This window comes from Cinclus cinclus, chromosome 1 (assembly GCF_963662255.1).
Source record: "Cinclus cinclus chromosome 1, bCinCin1.1, whole genome shotgun sequence".
NCBI classification, from domain to species: domain Eukaryota; kingdom Metazoa; phylum Chordata; class Aves; order Passeriformes; family Cinclidae; genus Cinclus; species Cinclus cinclus.
In genome coordinates, this window is record NC_085046.1 from 24,662,632 (window position 1) to 24,679,019 (window position 16,388).

The 16,388-nt window shown below is 40.7% G+C and overlaps 1 long non-coding RNA gene across 1 annotated transcript; it reads right to left on the reverse strand.

Annotated features, from left to right (window-relative positions):
- Nucleotides 1-1,631: 1,631 nt before the first annotated feature.
- LOC134053119 (uncharacterized) lies at nucleotides 1,632-7,692 on the reverse strand. The gene is made up of 3 exons (XR_009933925.1): nucleotides 7,539-7,692; nucleotides 3,721-3,814; nucleotides 1,632-1,832 (listed from the first exon to the last, which is right to left on the reverse strand). It is a non-coding gene; the product is annotated as an uncharacterized LOC134053119 (long non-coding RNA).
- Between the last annotated feature and the right edge of the window lie 8,696 nt (nucleotides 7,693-16,388).

Here is a 16,388-nt window from a genome sequence, read left to right on the forward strand (position 1 = left end):
AATTCTGCTCTTGTGAAAATAAGGAAAAGATAAAGATACTAATACAATTGAGGCTCAGCAAAAACAAAGCCTTCTTGCAGCAAGGATGCTTTTCCATCTCCACAGCTTTCTCCTGCTGCTTGCAATCAATGGGACAAGGCTGCTTTAGTCAGGTTTCCAGAGTACTGTAATGGAAAGCAGCTGTCCCTATCCAGATTGCACCAGACATCTCCACAATTTTTTTGTCATCTTCTTTTGGTCAGTTGTTACTCAACCTCCCAGTACTGCTGTGTTAACACCAGCAATTCCAGAACTGCACTTAACATACTTTTGCCTAAACTCCCAACACTAACCTGAGGAAGTTTGCATTGATCTTTGCCACTCTTGAACACCAGGACTTGTATTCTACTGCAGTGGGCTGCATGAGCCACACATCTCAATGTGAACAATTTAAATGACTAGGGCAAGCCTACTTGAAAAGCCTTCCCTTTCTTTTCCTAAGCAGCACAAAACTGGACAAAGTGACAACATCCAACACCATCTGAAACATTTAGTTTTGCAGAATCATTCAGATGGCAATGAAGTTCTCAGTCTTTACATAGCTATCTTCAGAAAGCAGAAGGGTCACAATGAATCTTGCCTCCACTATAAAAATAGTACCACCAAATATTGTGGGGGAGGGGAAACTTCCTCATATTTTGCATTAATCAGTGTATTATAACGTAAGGTACTCAGTTATTTAGTTAACAAGTTTAAATAACAGCATGTCCATCAACCATACCTTTATTCTGAAAGCTAACAAGTCTCCGTTTTTCTAAGTGAACAGCTAAAAAGCAAGTAGCTCATTCAAATTCCACGAGTATGTAGCTATAGTTGCCCCTCTATTAAAAAACCCTAATTTAATTTGTAGCCATGGCTGCCGTATCCCTCTGTCTTTGCATACACCAGCTTTAACAGCTCCTGTGGGGAGTGTTCATGGAAGTGGTAATAGGTGTGGTAATTTCCACTTTCTGTTTTCTAGTTCAGAGAGTAATTGAATCCAGTCACTACTGCGATATCTTTCTGGCAAATCTTTGTTGGCCTCCATGAAATGAGTTGAGAGTTTGATTTCCGTTCTCAGCAGGTATGCTTGTGCGATACAGATGAACTGTTGTAGCTGGCAAATTGGAGGCAATTTCAGCCCAGAGTCCTAGGCTCAAATAAGTGCAAGAACAGAACTTTCACCTCCAGAGAAGTCTCCTCCTTAACAGTCTTGAGAAATGACAGGGCCAGATTGGAAAGTATAGATTTCTGCTGTTGCAAGACACTTTGAAGTCTGTTTTATTAAACCAGCACTCACATGAAATGACTAAGAAAAAAACCCCAAGTCATTATGAAAATGCCAAGGCAAAACAATCTTTATCCCTCCCTAATACTGCTTTCGATCTCTACTGCATTTTAATTGGAATACACAAGTATTTTATTTCCTGTGACAGCAACATTCGTTAGTCTTCATTCTGGTTACACCTGTTTAGCTCCCCATGACAGTAGTCAGTGCAAGAGCATTAGCCACTGACAGACCATTACTGACTTTCTAGGCAAGTCCATGAATTCCACCACACAAGACATTTCAGAACCAAAATACAATGTACCAGGTGAGCAGAGGCTGAATGTATGACTAGGCTAAGATTAAAAACTTTATTTTTTATACAAAACAATAATAAATCCAAGCAGATAATTAAACTGTGTCTTCTCATTTTCCATCTTTTCTTCTTTTGTCAATAAAGTCTATCCACAGTTCAGTGTTAAACCACTCCATATTCCGCAAAAACTATGATGTTTCCATCTTGTATCCATGTTTTTCTAATTCAGCTCTGTATAGAAAAGACAGATGTATTGAAACACATATACAATACTGTTAGATGCTTGTTTTTAAAAAAAAAAAATAACATACCACACAATATACAATCATTTTAAATAGCAGTGTCTTGGTATTAATCAAAAATTGCTTTTTGATTCATACCAATAACCTCAACCTTATTTACTCTGTAGTTATTGAATTCCAGCTTTTTATCTTAGATCACTATAAGTGACTTCTCAGTGAAAAATTAAAATATTTGTTTTAATCACAGTTATTGCCCTCCATATGGCACAAAGTAGCACCTATGTGCTTGCAACATCTCCAAACCCATTAGAATAACCAAAATATCATCTTATACATATTCTCAAGAATCTTATACATTATTCTCAAGATTTCCTTAACTCAAGCAAGCTCACTATTCTATTTGACTTAAATGCATGCGATTCTAAAACAACTGTAAGCTTTTTTTTTTTTTGCTTTTAGAATAGTGCAGTCTGGAATTTTTATTTATGTCTTGGTGGAAAACACCTTGCAGTGAGCAATTCTGAGGGAAACAATTGCTTTGCTGTCCTTAGTTGTGGCCAGGACAATAAGTTAGGAACTACAATTGTTATCACTCCTCCCTGCCACATTTTGTTTCTCACCTGCCTCTGAACCAGCCAGGATGCATCCTGTTTTATCCCCCCAGGATATGCGTATCTGGATACAGAAGTACACATCTCTACAAATGTTTTGGGTTAATTTGCACATTTAGTAGTAGGACTTTACAAGTGGAGGACTGCAGCATTTGCTTTCTTGAGATGAAAGAAACATGCTACAACCAGTAGCACTGCAAACCACAATACGGTCACCAGTACTGCAGGCTGCAACTAAGGCCAGTTTGCCTAGATCAGCTATGTCTATCAAGAATTATACTGCTTCTTGAAAGTCTGTTTCATTACATGCTTTCCAATATTACCATTTAACTACCTTTGAACCCTACATGAAATAACTATACCAACGATGTTTTATGCAGAAGACACAAAAATAACTGCTTTCCCTGGAGTACAAGGGAGATCAACCCAGGAAGTATTTAAGCAAGCTGTATTACAGACAGTTTGCTCCTCGTGCAACATACTGAGGGATTAATTATAAAATCTGGCTTTGTTCTGAATGCTTGAAACAATTTAAGTTATAATTATGCATCAGTAAAGGATTACTGAAACTACAAGTGACAAAGAGGATTAAGCAACTGGTTTAGAGGTACACAAATTACTATCACTTTTTTTAAAGCATGTAATTAACAATTACTTTGCTGTTGTTGCTCATAAACAGTACGTTCATTATACAGGGTAGAACCTTGACATAATACAGATCACTAATCTCCAGAAAATTTGCCCATTTGGACAAAGAACAGCAGTGCCATTTTAAAGTACAGACATAAAACTGTAACATGCTTCATACACCACGTAGCACAAAGGGATAATCTTGGATGCCTTGCCACAGATCTTGGCAGTATAATTCAGAACTTTCACACACACAGGGAAAAGTCATTCGAAAAGGATACACTCATGTTAAATTGACAAAGTGTCAACTGTGTCTCAGCTTTCCATGATCTTTGCATTTTTGTTTGTGCAACAGAGCAAAATTCTGTCACCACAATGTCCTAAGGCATATTTCAGCAGAATTATTAAAAAGATGAAATGCTGATCAGCATTACAAGACTCCAGACTCTTGTAATCCCTAAGTCTGGTTCTAAAAGGCTTTAAATAGAAAAGCAAAAAGTTGAGCTTTCATTTATTTCCATTTCAGATCTTTATTTTTTTCAAGTAAGCAGATTTCAAACATTCAGATATTAACTAATCAACTCCATTTTAAGTATTGTACCTGTCTTCTAGAACAGTAAGTTTCAATGAAATTACCTTAACTGATTAGAGAAATCATCTTCTACATTGTCATCATCCCAGTTGTCTTCCCAAACATGTGCATCTTCATCTTCATCTAAACCAGTCCAATCTAAAGACAGAAAAGCAGACTTAAATATTGCATGCTGCACTGCTTTGGTACCATGTCTTACTGACTGATTAGCTGAACCACAGGGAAAGGCAGAATTCTGGTAAATTTAACAGAGTCTGGATCACATTCAAGTGCTTATGAGACAGAAAGATCTAAAACACATCTCACAATTTCTGTAATTACAACAAAAATGAAACTTGGTGAAAAAAAATCATTACACACACATCATGGCTAGCAAGACTAAACATTCCTAAGACATATTTTACATATTTATGGATGAACTGTAGCATCATCCTTCCTGATTTGCATTTAAACACCTTTTTCAAATTAAAAAACGATATGCATCAGATGCTTTTCCCAAAACACAGACACATTCTTTCTTCCCTCAAATCAGATGCAGTCAGTCTATGGACAAATGACAAAAAACTATCTGTGATGCAGAAGCAAAGGCAAACATCTACAAAAAGCACTTGATACCTCTAATCAGCTATTTTTGGTTCCCAAGACAGCAGAAGCTGTCTTGCCTTTGTAGGGGAACACTTTATGTCCATTTACTAGCCTTATTTATATTTTTTCTATAATAAAGTAATCTGGTACACCACCCTTGACAAATTACTGATCACACACTTAATGCTTCATTATTAAGAAAAAATTAAAATCAAACTAAAAAATTTAAAAAATAATGAAAATGAGACGCTCAGAATCACTATGAATATATTAAGTTTGCCTCCTTGATTTTTTTAGTTTCTCAGTTTATTCCTACTAAAAGACTCACAGTTTTCAAAATGTTAAAAATAAAAAGAAGCCCCCAAATTTTGACACTTGCAAATTTTATTTCTCAAAGTCTATTAGTGTATTTAAAGAGATAACACTATTCTTCCCCTTCCATTCTAGTAAGCCATCAGCTGTCCATGTACATAAAGCTTTGAGGACTAAGGCCTAAAATAACATTAAACACTGATGGAGGTATGGGGGAAGCAGGGGACAAAGTTAGTGGGGTAAAACATCAAAAACTATTTCACTGTGAACAGCTAGCTTTCTAAGAATGAAGCCTGGTCTTTGCATTTTCTCCTCCTTTTTCTAACACTGACAGGCAACAAAATTAATACTTGAGATTCACCAGGACAGGAAAATCCATTTGTCACTGATTAAAGACACACGTGTAGAAGGCAGTATAATTAAATTTCCCTACTCAAATACATTATATAATGGGAAAAGATGAAGAAGCACAGAAATTCAGCTGTGAGAGCCAAAGGAAAAACTGTGAAGAAAAGGCGAAGAAAAAACACTGTCTATAAAAATGCATTATTTGGTTGTATTGCTAGTTGCTCAAAGGGAAGGGCTTATCCTTTAGAACTATCCCCAGTAAGCTTTGCCCTTGCCAATTTATATTCCACTGATTTTTTCATCAAAATAAAGAACTTTACCGATTATCTGAATTTTGAAAAGAGAAAAAACAAATCTCAAACAACTTAAAATTAACACGGCATCAAACTTTTCTATTCACAAACATACAAGGAGCTCAGACAGAACTACAAACTTGAAAAAAAAAATTCCCAGTAACTCGTATCCAGCACAACAAACAGCAGCTTCAGCCACAGAAGATCAGCAGGGGAGGCTGCAAAAAGATGCTCTAAATCACACTGAGTGAAGAGAAGTCAGAAAAGCCCATGTCACCTTTCTTGCTGGCGTGGGGAGGAGAGTGAAAGTAAAGCCTAAATTACATTCTCATCTCTGTAGGACAAGATTCTACAGCAGCTGTATATTGAAACTATTACCCCACAATCGTATAATGCAGTTATTACTCCCTGCTACATTATATGCCTGTGACTAAACAAGAGTAAAAAAAGGTAGAGCATTATCTGGGATTGAAGGTATTAAGATCACTTGAGAGTCCACTAACCATTAAGTATTACTAATGTAGACCAAAATTATAATCTTGTCATGGCTGAACTCCTTAAAAATACATTTTTATATGCTGACCACTGATTGTTTTATTTTGCACTTGGGAAACAAAAAAAGATTTTTTAGGATTTTAGGGTTTTAAATTCCATGCTCTATCACTTTACCCATTACATTTTAATATTCTGAAATGCACTATACAAAAAATTCTTAAATTACCCATATACATATATTTTCATCTACTATAGTATACTTATGTTATTCTCCAAAGCATCCTATAAAAATTGGGCATGTCTGTTTTTGATACATAACTCAATTTCATAAATGGCTAAAGTAAATTTTTAGGTTGGAATAGACCCCAAAAATCCCTGCTTTCATCACTTAACATAGATTTGCATTATCTAACTTCCTTTAGATAAAAACTGGGTAATAGAACACAAAGTTCTTCTATTGCTAGGAAGCGGTGTTTTAATTTGAAAGAACAACAATTTGGAATGGGTTTGAGCCCAGTTATCACAGTTCTTTCCTAAGTACTGGAGATAGCAAAGTGGTCTGAACACTCAACATCTCAAAAATGTGACCATGCTTGAGGATTCAAATGGATCCCCTGAGAGGTTCTTACTTTCTGCAGGAAAGAACATCTAGAAGCCTGATGATGGTCATTTTTCAATAAGTCTCTGATCCACCCAGAAAGCCTGCACAGTACTTTGCTTTGGCATTACAGCTAGAGTCAAGTAAAATTAATTTCACCTTCAGTAACAGCAAGTAAGGGCTCTGCCCAATCCAAGGTTGAGAAGCTTCAGATACTTCCCCTACTGTGAATACTTAATTTACATTAAATTTTTTTTTCCTGTTTAGAAGCACGTATGAAAAAGAAAGTATGGTTTTTTAAGTTTACTTCAGCTAAAATCCTAGCTATGTCATGAACTTTCTCCATCAGTACATGCAAAAATATTAATTTTAGCAGGACTAAAAGGTTCAGAAGCTCTAAGACTTGCAAGGCCATAGAACAACCACATGCAATAAAGACATTAGAGAAAAAAAATTCTGACGTTACACTCATCATGATACATATAATTTCTCATGATCCACAACTCGAAACAATCCCAGAATTAAGAACATAAAAAGCAATCATGCCCTAATAGGGATGTTCCCAAGACTATTTCTGTCAAGGGACACTGAGTTGTTTTATTGAATTTAACTTCCTTATTAAGTGTATCTGTACCTATGAAAAGCAAACCAGCAAATACATATCTGTGCTTCAATAGGTAAAGAGACTCAGACCAACTACAGAGCGCAGTATTTAATTTTCACACATTTTTCCACCTTACGCTCAGTTTCCAGCCCTCATCCCTCCTCTCCCTTGGCGATTCTCATCTTCAGTACCAAAAAAGCAGATTTCTCCCGCACTTGCTCCCAGACCACTCGCACAATGACACAGCACTTCCAGCGCGACTGCCGAGCGCGGTGACACCGGCACAAAGCCGGGCACGGGCTCCACGACCGAGCTCGACCGCGGCTCTGACGGCGCTGCAGCCCCTGGCCGGGCGGGGGCTGGGCAGGGACGCGCGGGGCACCGGGGAACCTTCCGCGGGGCTCAGCCGGGCCCTGCGGAGCGGCAGCGGAGCGGCAGCACAGCGGAGTCCCGCGGACAGGGCCGGCGCACACGGCGGCCCAGTCCCACCGCCGCTCCCGCCCGCCGCGTTCCGCCCGCCCCGGCTGGCCCGGGCCGCGCACGTCCCGCCTGCAGGCCGCGGCCTGTCGTGTCCTGGCGTCCCGTCCCGTCCCGTCCCGTCCCGTGCCTGCCGCCCCCACCCGGCACCTTCAGCCGGGAACTCCTCAAACTCATCGTCCTCCTCCAGGAGCCCCAGATCCACCGGCTGCTTCTTCTCCGACATGCTGGGCCCGCACCGCGTCCCGCCGCCCCCGAGACTGCTGGGATCCCGCGGCCACCGCCGCGCCTGCGCTGCTGCCGGGCCCGGCCCGGCCCGCGCCTGCGCCCTGCGGATCGCGGCTGCTGCCGGCCCGGCTCGGCTTGCCCCGGCTCGGCTCGGCTCGGTTCGGCTCGGCTTGCCCCGGCTCGGCTCGGCTCGGCCCGGCCCGGCCCGGCCCGGCTCGGCTCGGCTCGGCTCGGCTCGGCTCGGCTCGGCTCCGGGCTCTGGTACCCCCTGTCTGCGGTGCTGTGGGGCGATCCAGCTCGTTCCCTGCAGCGTCAGACCAAACTGCACAGGCCGCCGCCGCTACTGAGCGCGTCTGTTCTCTACGTTCTTTCGTTATTGGTTTGTATGCAGGCAAAACCTATCGAGTATCAGCCTTGTGCCCTTAATCTCCAGGTCATGGTGTTGGAGTTTTTTGCCTTCTGGCTTTTAATTGTAGTGTTTCAAAACGCCAGGGGAGGTTTAGGTTGGAATGAATTAGGAGGAATTCATTCACAGAAAGAGTGATTAGGCGTTGGAATGGTTAAATACCTTCCATGGAGGTGTTGAAGGAAAGAAAGCCTGGCCGTGGCACTCAGTGCCATGGTCTAGCTGACAAGGTGGTGTGTGACCATAGGTTAAACTCGATGATACCAGTGTTCTTTTAGAACACGATTGCTTCTGTGATTCCAAGAAAACTTAAAACTAATTTATCTTCTAAATTCCTTGTCCGTCACAGAGAAACAAGCAAGCACCTTGGAAGAGAGGGTTTGACTAAGCTGTTCACTAAGAGTTTAGGCTGTTACTTGAAAAGTAGAAATGCTACTGGTTTCTATTATTCCAAAGTGTATTCATTTCACTTAAATCTAGATTCTGTTGATGATTTCAACAAAGGCAAAGTTCAGCACTTACTAGCCTGAACAAGTTTGTGTGCATGGCAGCACTGGTGGCTTCTCTCCCAGCAATCACCTTGTAACAATACTGCCAGTTTGGTGGAGGAGCTGGGATTTTCCCCTTGCTCTGTGAGAAGCTGATTCACAAAGCAATGACTTGCACAGCTGAGTTATATTGTGTCCTAGATTTAAAGTCAGGGGAAGAACAAACCACTGGTGTGGGAATTAATATATCACTGAGTTCCAGCCCAGCATAAGTGTGTTCTGGCATGCAGCCACAGGTAAGGCGAGGTGGGAAAGTAGCCCTCTGCCAGGTGAAAGGTCTAATCAAGCACTCACATTTTAGGATTTTTGTGACAGCAGGACTGACTGACAGTGATGACTGTGAAATTATGAAAACTCTGGTTTAATAGATCAGTACGTAAAATCTAGTTGTAATTTAGCTGGGATTTTCAGTAAGCCATGCATTTTGGAATAATAGTTATATTGCTTCGAGAGAGTACAAGATAAAGTCATAAAGTGGATAGGGGTCTGTCACATCAAGAGCTTGCAATGATCCATGATCATTCAGTTACTAAGGCTCAGATTCAAGCCCTCTAGTTTTTGCCTGACTTAGAACTTGACTGAGTTATGAAGTCTGGATTACACTTGAGTATAATGAGATACTCAGTTGCACCTAGATTATCCAACAAAGAATGTAATTTGGAAACTCCAATGGACAAGTAGCTTCAAGTATCTCTGAAGCAGGAAGCAGCCTGAACTTGTTTCATAGACTTTCCCTACATATCTGCTGTAGAGAAAAGATGCAAGAGTCCTTTTCACCACTTCTTTCTTTTCCTTCTCCGTCAAGCTGCTGCAGAGGAAGCTCTGGAATGCCCATGAAAAGAAGAATCTGTACTTCCCAAGGGAATATGGCCAGCCACTGCACAGTGAAACAAGGAAAATCAAGGACTCCTGAAGCAGTGTCTTACTGATGTAGAGTCTGACCAGAGTCAGCCTCGGATTTGAAGCCTCCCATGCATCTCCCACCTGTGGAGCTGAGTATTCCTGTATCACCAGTTAGCCAAACTTAATCTTGTGTTGCCACAAAAATCTGTAGTGTCAAATTCTCCTCCTTTTATTATAAATCTCTTTTGTTTTTATGATTCTTTTAAATTTTTGGTTTCTGGAATTCTGTTATTAACTAAGGACCTTGGCTCTTGTTTTACCTGTTTTACTTGTAAGATGGCTTTAAAATAATGATTTTTAAAATAAAAATTCTGAATCCATTGGTTTAAATTGAATACCACAGGTTGTGTAAGCCTGGAATTTCACTAGCTTGTCCAGCCTTTTTAGGACATGAATTCATGAATGCAGACCTCACTGTAATTCCCCAAACCCTTTAACTCTCTGCTGGTAGGGTGTCCAAGGGCATAGATATCTGCCATGTTGTGTTTCTTTCATCAAGGTGTGCCCATCATCTGTTGCCTGAAGAGTCTGATCTGTGAAGCATTCTCCAAGTCAGCCTGCTAGATCTTGCAGGAGCAAATTCCCAGAGGGAAAAGGAACAAGTCTTACCTTCGAATTTCCACTGTGTCCAAGTTGGATTTGACCTGCTGAGAATACTGAGTGCCACAATCAATAGACTGTTAGCTGGTTGGTTGGGGACCAAAGTCCTCCAAAGTATATTCAGGTATTTTCACTCATGGTGGAGCAGATTTGACAAGTAAGCAACTCAGTCTGCAAATAACCTACCAAGGAGAATTTCCTTGGCACGTGGTGGATGGGTATGACATACCATATCCCAGATATAAGTTCCTAACAACCAGACTGTACAGTAAGCAAATAGAAAGAATTTATTCTCCTGTAGGTAGCTGTTAGAAAACACTGCTTTTAGTGCCAATCTTGTGGCTGGGATTTCTTAGCAGATGCATGGGATTAAATCATATTTTCTTAAGATTTCTTCCTGGCCTTCTTTTGTAGCTTCCAGTCTATAGGCTTTGTATATCCCAAACTTCACTGTCTCCAGAAGCATGCGAGAAACTCACATTTCTGCACCAAGAAAAGATATCTTCAAGTTCCACAAAGCATCACAGCATGTAGAAATGTGGTGATGCAGTTCATAATACTCAAGCCTTTTGGGGTACCCAGCCCCATGGAATAGTTTTAATTCTTTAAGGAAAATTGCGTAAGGATTGGGCTGTCCAGAACAGATTTGCCAATGTGGAAAATTTGCAGGAGGGTGTCCAAGCTTCAAGAATCATCAGAGTTTGATAGTTTCTGGATGGTCCATAAAGAATAAGAGTTGCATTTCAGTATCTACCCTATGCAGTCAGAGTGGGGATACCTCTGAAGAGCATACTGCCAGTAATTTCTGTTTGATCCTTCCCCTGTGGCAGTCCCAAGACTGGCAGCAACCTTTACAGTCACTAGGCATGCATTTCACATGGACACAGGACACACAGCTCAGGGATTAGGTTTTGATCAAATTAGGGAAGGCACTCCTTACATTCCCAAAACAGAATAAGAGATCTGCTTTCTTGGAGCTGCAGCCCCTGCACAGCACATCAACTGCATGCTGAATAGGTTGGTTTTCCAAGACCAACAGCCTGACAGTATTGGGTACTTCAGCAGAGAGATCTACATGCCTTTTGCATGGAAATTAAAGGGGAAAAATTGCTATAGATTTCAGTGGTTTGGAATATGACTGTCTCTATTAAAACCTTTACTTAAATATACCCATAACTGGTAACATGTTAGAAATAATTGAACAAGACAATCCTGAGTAATTCATCAGTACCTCTATTATTCTTTCCAGAGCTGCACATCAGCTATTTACTCAATATGATTTGTTTTAATTTTTTTTATTCAGCATGTTTTATGCATTAGTATCAGAAAAGCCTGTCTTTCTCTTGGCAAATGTTGCTGCAAGTTGTCTAGCAGGGAGGTGGATTATGTAGATGTATTTATTCAGAGTGTAATTTGCATAAATGAAAAATGGAAATAAACCCTTTTTTTTCAGAATTAAAGCCCTTTTTTTCCCTTCAAGGTGAAACAAAAAGTATGCGTAGTACACTCATTAAGATTTCCAGATTTTTTTTTTTAGGTGGACTATTTGTCATTTCAATGCCTGGGCCCATTTTCTTTGATTTGGATGGTTTAATGTCTGAAAGCATATTCTGAGCATTAGATTAAGAAAAGACAATATAACAGATTGGAAATTAATTTGCTTATAAGCAGTCAAAGGTGTCCTGTTTAAAAAAAAATCTCGAAGCCATATTAAGTGTTTTAGATACATTGAGTAAACTATTTTTCAGAGGTCTGCATGGTTCCAGGCTACCATACAGTGCCTATTCAGAAAAACCCTGTGCTGCAGAGAAAATTTGCATTGTATGTGTTTGATGCAGCCATTGATCAATATTATGTGAAATCTGGGCAGAAACCTACATCTAATGACCCACCAGCCCAGACACATCTGTCTGAGATCAGTGGTGCCTGCAAAGCTTGTCTGGGTGGGAGAGGGACTGTCTTATGGTCAGGCTGTTAGATATCCAGGAATGCACCTAATTCCTCGGGAAAAAATCCACAGGAAATCTTATTAGCATTGTTACAATTCAGATTGTGCAGTGCAGAGTATCTGTCCTGTTGCGAATTGGGCAGTCCAAGCCCTGATTAATGCATCCCAGGAATCTCTTCAGAGATAGTGTTGTGTGTCTCTGGACAGTGCTGCATTTTATGCTGTAGTTTTTTTGGATTAAATTGAAGGAAGAAAACATATCCTACATTCGGTGCATCTGGAAGTGAGGACCAGATTGCCCTGCTTCTTTCAATAGCTCTGCACAGCTCTGGACCCATGGCATTATTCCTGAGGTCAGTGCCTTTGGTTTGCCACTATTTATTTATTCACGTCTGCAGAGGTCCTCTTTTTCTCTCCATATGCTCCATCATTCACCAGCACCTCCTGGTAGCCCACCCTGCTCCCACAACCATCAGTTCTCAGAGCTGACCCTCACTGGGGTCAGGATACGATTAGGTAGCTGCAGATCATAAGGAATATTAATCACAAGGAACACTTAGATGTTGCTTTACAGACTTCCTTATGTGAAATATGCTGTGGCAAGCTATCGGATTACCAGTGGCTGAAATAGAAACAGTTCTCTTTTTGCCCTTGACAGTCAGAAGAGGGTTTGATTTATTTTCTCATTTTCACTCAGTCTAAAGGCAGCTGGGCAGTATTGCTGCAAAGCTCTAGCTGTGTGTCATTGTAATAGGGGCAATATGTTTGTTCACTTCTGCTCTCTTCCTCTGTCTAATTGTTCTATTGTCTTTCTGTTTTCTCTCCACATTGGGGTTGACAAAATGTCTCCTTGGGTTTAGCCCTCTAGCCAAAACTTAACGGGTTCCTAATCAAGAACTAACACCACCAGCAGGCTATTTCCTGCCTTTGTTTACCATTTCTGGTATCATCTTTCTTCTCCTCTCAGTCCATCATTACAATTTTTCACCTTTATTTTCCTTTGACTCTTCTTCAGTATAGGGTGCAGGAAGCTTCCTAAATATTGTTCCCCTCTCATTTTCTGGCCACTTGATTTCTGGCCTCTCAGCTCTACACCCTGGAAGAGTACCAGATACATCCAGAAACAGATTTTACCAAGCCAAGTAGCCCTGGGATAACTGTATATTCCATGTAGCTGTATCAGCAGAATGTCTATTGTGGAAATAAACAATGCAAATTTTAAGGCTGTTCTGAACATAAAAAGGGTAACCACAATGTAATTAATCACTAGGTACCTTTCACCATGACTTGAATTTCCATGCAAGTGTCAGGATTGTCAGGGTAGAATTCAGTCACCTAAACAAACGTTGCTAAGGTCAGTTGAGATGCCCTAAAACATAGAGCCACCTGATGTAAACTGGGAGACCCTGGCCCTTCCCAACTGCAGCTGGAGATGAGGCAAAATAGCATCAGTTGCCTATGCATAAATTACTGAATTCCTATCATATATTGAAATAACCATATTTTGTTCTCACGTGTGTTTTTCATGCACAACTGATTTCATTTGTCCTGCCATGGCCGCCCTGAGAACAGTACACTGTGGTAGCCTCAACAGGAGATAGTCACTGTATAGGTTAGTATGATCTTTAGGAATCAGGTGAACAGAGTAGGCCTTTTTTTCCACCTCATGTTTCTACCTTTACGTATCTAAGGTGGGGCCAGGATGAAGTTCAACCCAAATAAAATCAAATGTTGTAGCCTGAGAATAATTATTAAGCATTATTTTTGATGTTCAGATAGGTAAGCAGGGCTATTCATTCTCAATCTTGGCAAGCTGTGGGACTTAACTGATACCTAGACTATTTCAAGAGCAAGAGTCAGGCCACCAAATTTGAGGCCAACCTCATCTTAGGGAACTTCCTCAGACAACCCCTCTTTACTTTCACTTCAGAAAAGACATAAATGGGCTGTTCAAGGTGGAGGAAATGTAATTTGAAGGGACCTATCTCATCTGTGGCTATATTAGGAGGACTTGCCCATAATTATGTATGAGAAATCAGGAGACAGAAATAACCTCTTAGAAGTTCAAGTAAGAGCAGTCGTCCTTGTTGGCCACATTTCTCTGGCAAAATTCCTCCAGGGCATTTTTAGCCCTAAATGTATCTGTTTAGCTCACTTAACAGCTCAGCAATCCCCCCAGGAGCTTCTTGAGTGTATCTGGTGGGAGCTGGCACTGGCAGTGTGTGTCACTCAGAGCATGCTGCTGGTGTTGGCTTTGCTGTGCTGGCAGGCAAGAGTGTACTCGAAACCCTTCCAGCCCCTTGGGGCCTGCTTGTCACCATCCCTGGCTGTCATTCAGCTGTTCTGCACTGTCACAGGCAGCACAGCCTCAATGCAGGGAATTAAACTTAATTTAATTTATTGCAAATTAACACAGCCTTTTAATAACTGGGTTGTGTACTGAGGGGAAAAAAATAAGACATATACATTTGAACAAACACTCAGGGAATTACCTTTCCTTACCTTTCTTCAGGCTCTCCTTCAGTCAAACATCTCTGCTCCCTCCTTTCTTACCTGAGCACCCTTTGTTTTCACTGCTGGTTCCCACTTTCCCTCCCTCCCCATCCCTTCAGTGGGCTGATGGGCAATTGGGGTCCACGTATGTTGGTTTCTGGCCCTGCAATTCACTTCTTGCCCTCCACTCTTCTCAATTCTTACTGCTCGTGTGGCTCATCCCAGCCCTGTGAAGAAGTGTGTGCAGTTGGTTTACTTCCTACACTTGTGGACGCATCTTCATTGCAAACATGTCAGGAAAACAAGACGGGTGTATTTTATCACATAGACTTATGCAGTCAATGAAAGCCAGGTGTCTAAGGTGTGTTTTAATCCTGAAGCCCTGGATGTAGCTCCTGGAGATGCAACACACAGGCCAGCAGTGCAGGGCCAGTGCAATGCATGAGTGGAACCACCACACTGAGCCCCCACAGCTCCCATGCTGTCAGCTGCTGCCCAGGCATTGGGGCAGCAAGGCCACCGCAGCTGGAAAAGCAGACAGTGGTGTCCATGGCATGGAGAAACCCATAGAGCCCCAAAGCTCCTCCTCATCCACCCTGCAAAACAGAGAATACCTTCTTCCTAGGAGCTCCCATTAACTTGTCATGTCTTCTTCAGCAAGCATAGAGGTTTTGATGAATCATCTGATGGTTTTCCACAGAAATGAATGAAGAAACTGTGCCACCAGCAGAGGTGTCAATTTCTTTCTAAAGAAGGACACTCTTGAGACCTTTTTTATCTTAGTCTTCTTTTTATCTTAGATTACCAAGTGAAGTTGATGCAGTGTGTCAAATCAAAGCCACAAGAAGCAATCTGGGCAAATCCTGATCTTAGTTCTGCTCATCCAACCAGCTCTCATGAGTGCAGCAGATGACCCAGCCAGCTCTGGGCCACTGTATGTACAACTGTGAAAAACTGATAATTCTTTTTGTTTCTGTTAGATAGGAAGTTATTCTGAATTATATTTTAATGAAAATCCTAGAAAACAAAATCTCATCGTCCTACTCTGCTTTCCAAAGCACATAAATATTTTGTAACTATTATTCCTAGCCCCATTGCAAACACAGTGGCATCAGTGAGGCCTGGAATTTGTACAAAAACAGCATCAGAGTAAATGGTGAACATATGTCAAATGAATCTTCAAAACCAATGATTTTATTGAGAATGTATATATAAAATCCTTCGGTCTACATTGTACAGACACACATAAGTTAAAATATTTACTTGTATAGTAATTATTGTATGGATAAACTATAACACTAAGCAGGCTAATATGATAGTACAGTGGTGGTAATTATTATTCTAACATACAAAGTAAATTAAAAATGGGTATGATCACTACAGCAGTATATTACAGCAAAAAAGTTAGATTTGAGTACATGGTTATTGAGGTTGGCTGAGAAAGAAAGTAAAAGATCTAAACTGATTGTCAAGTGAAGGAGTGCATTAGGAAACAGTGCTCTCAGTTTTACTGTTTCTGGCTTGTATCTTTTGTAATACACAATAGGGAAGTCTTTTCTCTGATTTGCTTTTAGGCCTTTAGCACAATCAAAAGCTGGAGATATTGTAAAGAAAATCTGCAAATAGCATGAAAATGTCTTGTGGCGACATTCTTATTCAGGCTCTGGGCCTGATTTTGAAAGATCCGAATCACCCGGAGATGGCAATGCTAAGCTCTTCTGCAGGTCAGATATTTGAGGTCTGGATGGTTGTTTTATAATCTTGTTTTCATGTTCTTGCAAATCTAGATCATTTTTTTCCTTTTTACTAACCTAGATTTTATTAAAACCATTCAGAGCAGATATTTATGTTTTAAGTCAACAGTTTTTGCTTAC